Below are 6544 nucleotides of genomic sequence, written 5' to 3'. Positions count from 1 at the left end.
CTATTTTATCTCAGGAAATGTATTAACCAAACAAACTTGGAATAGCCTGCTCGCTACTACAGTCTAAAAAGTAACTCTGGAAGATTGAGCAATTGTTGATAATAGAAAAAGGGAATAAAGTAGACGTGAGAATATACCAGCGCTGCCTCATGAATCACAATCATTTGGTTCCATAAAATGTGTTCTGTTCTCCTTTTCTTACTGTTTCAGGATACCCTGCTGGACTATACTTGCTTAGGGACATCTTGCTTATCACAACAAATTACTAAGCACCATGTGTTGATTCTTATTCCCATTCTGACAGATTATTTTTGTCTGGCTTGTTCTTCTACCTTTCTGTCCCCCTATCCATTCACTTTCACTAAAAGAATAGTCTGTACTTTTTTTTCAGATTTATTACCAAGTCAGGTCTTTTATTTTTCCCTGCTCTCTTTTCACATTCAAGTTTGATGAATCAAAGTGGTGATTTGAATGTCTTCCTTCAGTTCAAAACACACACACACACACACACACACACACACATTCAGAGAGCCTGTCCATGGCCACATCCCTCTTACAAGACATCCTGGAACTTAAATTCCCTGAGAAGTACTTACATGTGAGGTAGGAATGATGTCTGAGAGAAAAAGACCCCTGTGAATGCATTTCTTTGGCTGATTCTAGCTGTTCCCTGAAGAGAGCTGTTTGTGTTCCAAAAATAAGCTCTTGGGTTTTTTTTTCCTTTTACTGTTAAGGGTGTACCCCAGCCCCGAAGGGTATTCCATGTATAATAAATGTGGTTCTAATGACTATTGATTGGGAAATCCCAGCCTTCCATTTGGCTGTCAGCTCCCTCTGGCAAGTTAGAAATAATCAATAACAACGTGGGCGGCAGCTCGAACAACAGAGAATGAGTCTCCAATGAATTGAGGCTGTGATGAGGGTGGTCCCTTGTCTTTGGGGAAGGAATCCTGATTCATGGCGGCTTTGGAAACACATGATTTCCAGAAAGGTGTGAAGCACTCTCAGAGAGAAGACCTTTGCAAAGTAGATGCAGCAGCATCTCAAGATAATTCCAGAACTGTGCCAAAGCAGCCAAGTGTCATGGTGGTTGTTTGTCACACAGCAGAGCAGGCTACTGGGGAAAGTGCTAGGACTTGTAATGGCATGTCAGTCCGAATGGGTAGCCAATAAAGTATTATGACTACACCACACTTTATAGGACCAGATGCCCTGCCTTGAACTTTCAACAACACCAGTCATAAATTGTGGGACTTTGGGCAGATTACTTTATGTCATTAGGCCTCAGTTTTTCATCCGTAAAATGGAGTTGTCATTAGTACCTACCTCACAAAGCTGAAATTATCCATGTAAAGCACTTAGCTGTACTTGGCACTTCAAAATAAATATAGCATTAATCAGTCTTCCAGACTAATCCTGACAGGTGATTCCCAAGATAATTTAGGAATTCTAATTAATGTTCTATTTAATCAGTCAATAAAATATAAATCATACACGAGTTTCTTATGTACAGATTTTTATCTAAAATATATAAACAATGGAATTGTAAACCATATGTGTGACTTTTTTTTATCACTTTGACATTTCTTCTTGTTGTGGCTTATCATGATCATTTGAATGTGGAATCTTCATGTCCTATTCTTTCTTTCTCTCCCTGTGGTAAATCAACTACAAATCTAACCAAACCAGTACACTCAATAATCAGCTAATGCTAGAGTCCTTCGCACACGTTTCCTACCAAAGGATGATCTATACTCTGCTTCAACACTTCGGTGACTAGAACTACATCCCCACCTCCCCTGTAGGCCCAGCCTTTTGTTACCTTTTAAATGAAATTTTTAAAATATTGGAATAATTTTATGTCTACAGAAAGTTGAAAGTCCAGACCTTCTTTCGTTACTTATCTTTTAAGAAACTGTCAACAAATGTATATTTTTTCTTGTGCAAGTGTGGACTTCTGTCAATAAATTTATCCTCTTCCCCCCATACTGTGGGGCAGAGGAGTTTGGTTTCCAGCCCACTAGTGTTGGGCTGGGCTGTATGAATGACTATGTCCAAAGGCACATTAGTGGACACAACCCAAGCAGAAATCTTTTAGGTTCTGCCATGAGAAGCACATGGCCCCATGCAGTCAGCGGTCCAAGGAAGATGGAAGATCTGAACCATACCCTCACCTGGAGTAAAATACAGCTTAACCTAAATCCTGATGCAAAACTACCCATCAGAGTCCAGCTTGGACCAGCCAAAGCATGCTTATCTACAGCCCCATGAACAAGAAATAAATGTTCCTTGATGAAAACCACTGAGTTTGGGAGTAGTCTGTCACTGAATATCATCATGGCCAATCTGATTGATAAACCCTCCGTTTTCAGCCAGAACATCACAAGCAATTGCTAAATTTCTTACTGAAACTGCAAAGTACAACCTCTATAACAGGCTTTTGAGCTATCTCCTGTATTCGTATACCAGTGGGAATTGAGTAGTTTAGTTTAACATAACAGTCATGTAGCCTAGGGGTAGCACAATGGATTCTTCCCCACCCCCTGGGATTCTGATTTATTGATCAGCAGTGGGGTTAGCCATCCATACTTCATGAAAGTCTCCTGGGGGAATAACAACATGCAGCCGGGGTGGACAACCATTGTCTAGTAGGGATGTGGAGCCCGAGCTGTGTTTTTGGAAGGACCAAGCTAAAGAAACAAGAAAGGACACCAAATCCCCATCAGACCACGTGGATGCCTGTGCTGTGGAACTGCAGGAGTCTGCCATGTAGTTTCCATTATATGAAAAACAATAACAACAACAATTACAAAGTCTCATCGATTCACTGTTGCTCACTCAGGAGGGACAAAACAAAAGCTAAGGCCTGGGGCTGGTGACATCTGTAGATGTGGAGTTGTTGAGCAATTATATTGATTTCCCTACAGGAAGATCAGTCAGAGTAGTAATGGTTGTGTGGGTACTGTGGGTGGATGGAGAAGAAATCTGTTAGTCTAGAAAGTCTTTTTAAAGAATGCACCTAGGAATACCTGTTTAATTATGTTGCCTCCAACTTCATAACCTGAGGGACTTTTGTTTCCTTTTTAAATAAACAACCCAGTTAACAAGTTTTTCCAACCCATTTAAACTCCTTTGGGCACACTTGGACTTGTCATCTCTGGTTCCAAGTAATCACTCTGCTCAAATAATGTTGATTAGAAATTTATAAAATCCAACATTAAGCCTTGACATAAACAGGATCATCTATAGATGATGGAAATGCAAAGAAAGCTAATTAGAAGGAAAGAACACAGTCATCAGAGTCAGAAAGACCCCGGTTCAAATCCAGATCTGCTGTTGTGACCTGAGGGATCTTGAGCAAATTAGTTTCTTTGCTTCTATTTCTTCATAGACATGAAACAAAGGGCAGAATTTTTCACCAGAATGCTGGTGAAGATGTTAACCTAAGGCAAATTGTGCTCCCCCAGGGGGGTGGCATGCAGGTGAAGAAAGGAAAATGAAGCCAAGAAAAGGGGGAATGGCAGAGTCATGAGGGGCTCTGGGAGAGCAGAGGAGTGTGTCGGTGAAGCCAGGGTGGTTGTCGGTATCTGCTGCGGAAGGAAATTCACAGAGAGGGAGAGACATCTAGGGAGTGTTTGCATAATGTTGGCTGGTGATATCAGCTTAAAGCTCATTCTGTCCCTTTTAAGAATGCCTTAAGATCCACATCACTTGTCATGGTTTCCAGAAGTGGATCTGAAAAGGTGGTAGACAAAGGTTGGCTCTAACATGGCCTTAGAATAAAGGGTTGTTGTGAAGATAAAAATGTAATATGTAGAAAAGCATTTGTTCTAGCAGATAGAACGTATCGGGCTATTATTATTCTAAATCTGTCCTTTCTTTAAGGACAGCTAGTAGGCATCCATTTATTCCAAAAGCCCATGCCACTGCATGAAGCATCGGGTAATGCAACCTAAGAAACAAAAAAGGAAATGAAGGCCAGAGGCATTTTCTGGAGACTTCAGCATCCAACTATACCATTGACAATTGTTTGGCTATTTTTGGTTATTTCAGAGCCAAAGCAAAGATGGCCTAAGTGAAGTTTTCAGGTTGTTAAAGAGAATGTAATGCACAGGAGAAGACACATTTGTCATATGCAGAACTTCAAGCCAAATGACAAGGGCAAGTCCATTTACTGTTAGAGTGTCCAAAATTGTTCATGACAGTTTAGTGAATGGGAGAGAAGAGCTGAAGGAGGTGAACTGAACTAAAATAAAGGATCCGTGGCCTTTGAACCCCAGAGTAACAAAAACTACTTCCTAAAATAAAGTAAGTTCTGACACAAACTTTCCCCTTTCAATTTGCCCTACGTGTATTTGTTCAAAGCAAGTTTTTAGTGTCTCCATCACAGTGAGGACAAATCAGTCAGCTACCCTTCTGGCAAGCACTCAGCAGCACCCCGCTGAAAAGCCCACAGAACCCAGGGTAACCATGTGAGGCACAGGAAGGGCCAGGCCCCAGGCAGTGAGCCAGGTCAGGGGTGGAAAGATGAAAGCTCCTCTTCCCCACAGTGCTCAAGAAAAAAGCTGGTGTTCAAATGTTGGCTTTGGAAATGCAAAGCACGACAGAAAACATTTCTTTAATTTACACTGAGCAAAAGCCTCCTGCATCTGGGTGACAATTCAGTTTCTAGTTGCAAATCTCTGCTTCAGGTACTCACTGCCAATCTGTAACCTTCTTCACCCGAGTGGAAGACTATTTGCTTTGACTAAAATTTCAAAAGTGTGAACAAATCGTGTCAAATATAGCATGAAGGAAATACAATTGTGTACCTGAGATGAAAATTCCCTTTGGAAACACTGAATTTTCAGTTCCATGAGTACCATTGTATGTGACCTGTGGCTGATAGACCTACAATCTATCTTACCTTCAGCTAATTTTATCAGTAAGAGAGGAAGTAGGAAGCTCAGGATGCATGCTTCTGTTTACCCTTCTATCATCTGTTTTCATATTGTGTACCAGTGGGCTCTCTGGTTTATTAGAGCTGTGAGTATTTTAAAAAGCAGTGGCTAAGAGAGGTTCCCTTATAGGAAATAAAAGGAATATAGTCTACTCATGCAGACACAGTTAATGTACCTTTCTTCCTCTCGAAGGGACTATAATAAAGATGGAATCTTAACATATTTAACCTTGGGAATGGAAGTGAGGGATCAGCCTGTTGGGTAAATTCTTGTTTTCTAAGATCAGGTAATTTTAGCCACAATTCAGTCCAAACAGTGACCATTTATAGAGTAATCATTTTTTTCTTATTCTAATACTGGGTCCTCTGGGCTATGATCTCTCCCTCTCTCTCTCTCTGTGAATTTCTTCTTATGAAAAGTTTCACTAACTTGTAATTTTATTTTGTATGAGCTAAACCATCTTAACAGTGAAGAATAAACTTTCACGAACTCAGGACAATCCCAGGACATCAGCATATGAAATGCAATTGATTAAAAAAAAAAAAAAGCACTCATGAACATAGTAAAGACTGTCTCACTTGTGAAATAATATTTTTTTTTTAATGTACTTGCTGCCATTGTGAATGTTTGACAATCCTATATAGCTCAGTAGTCATCAACCTGGAGGGAATTTTGCCTGCTATGGAACATCTGGAAATCCTTGAAATATGTTTGCCACAAACTGGCTGGGGTTGGGGGGAGGTTGAGGACTGCTCCCAGCATCTAGTGGGTAAGGGTCAGGTATGCTGCTAAACATCTGACAGCCATCTACATCAAAGAATTCTCTGGCCCAAAATGTCAGTAGTGCCATTGCTGAGGAAACCCTGCTACAAGAGGAGTCCTCAAGGAACGCCAATGAGGAATCAAAAAGACAGACTAAGAACTGAGAACAAGGGTTGAAAACTGGTGTAGCCACGTTGGATTTTTAGGAATCTGGTCATGCCAGGAAAACAAAAGGACAGTGAAAGAGAAAAATGAAGTAAAAGATATACCAATCTACAACCAACATACAGCTACACAACCTGGATTATATTTTCCTTTGGAAAGAGTTAAAGCACAAAATTTAAATATATAACAGTATTAGACAATAAAGGGAACTCATACTGTTAATGGGACAGAATCATTATGAATTTCTGCAAAATGGGAAGCATATGGAATAGAATTGATAGAGAAAACTACAACCCAAAATAGGATAGGATGGGGCCCTAAAAAACTTTTCAAACAGGGTAGTACCAGTAAGCAAAGTATAGGGTAGTGGTTCCTAAACTTGGCTGCATATTCAAATCTGAACATCTTTCAAAGCTGCCAGTGCCCAAGACACATCCCGGACAAATTAAATCACAATCTCAGGGAGCCTGGGTGGCTCAGTAGGTTAAGTATCTGCCTTCAGTTCAGGTCATGATCCCAGAGTCCTGGGATCGAGCCGCACATCGGGCTTCCTGCTCAGTGGGGAGTCTGTTTCTCCCTCTCCCTCTCCCTCTCCCTCTGTGTGCTCCTGCTCTCTTTCAAATAAATAAATAGATCTAAAAAATTTTTTTGACAGATCACAATCTCTAGGAATGGGA

This window comes from Callorhinus ursinus, unplaced genomic scaffold, assembly GCF_003265705.2.
Source record: "Callorhinus ursinus isolate GAN/ISIS: 27379988/994484 unplaced genomic scaffold, GSC_fseal_2.0 scaffold1, whole genome shotgun sequence".
Taxonomy (NCBI): Eukaryota; Metazoa; Chordata; class Mammalia; order Carnivora; family Otariidae; genus Callorhinus; species Callorhinus ursinus.
This window is presented reverse-complemented; position numbering follows the sequence as displayed.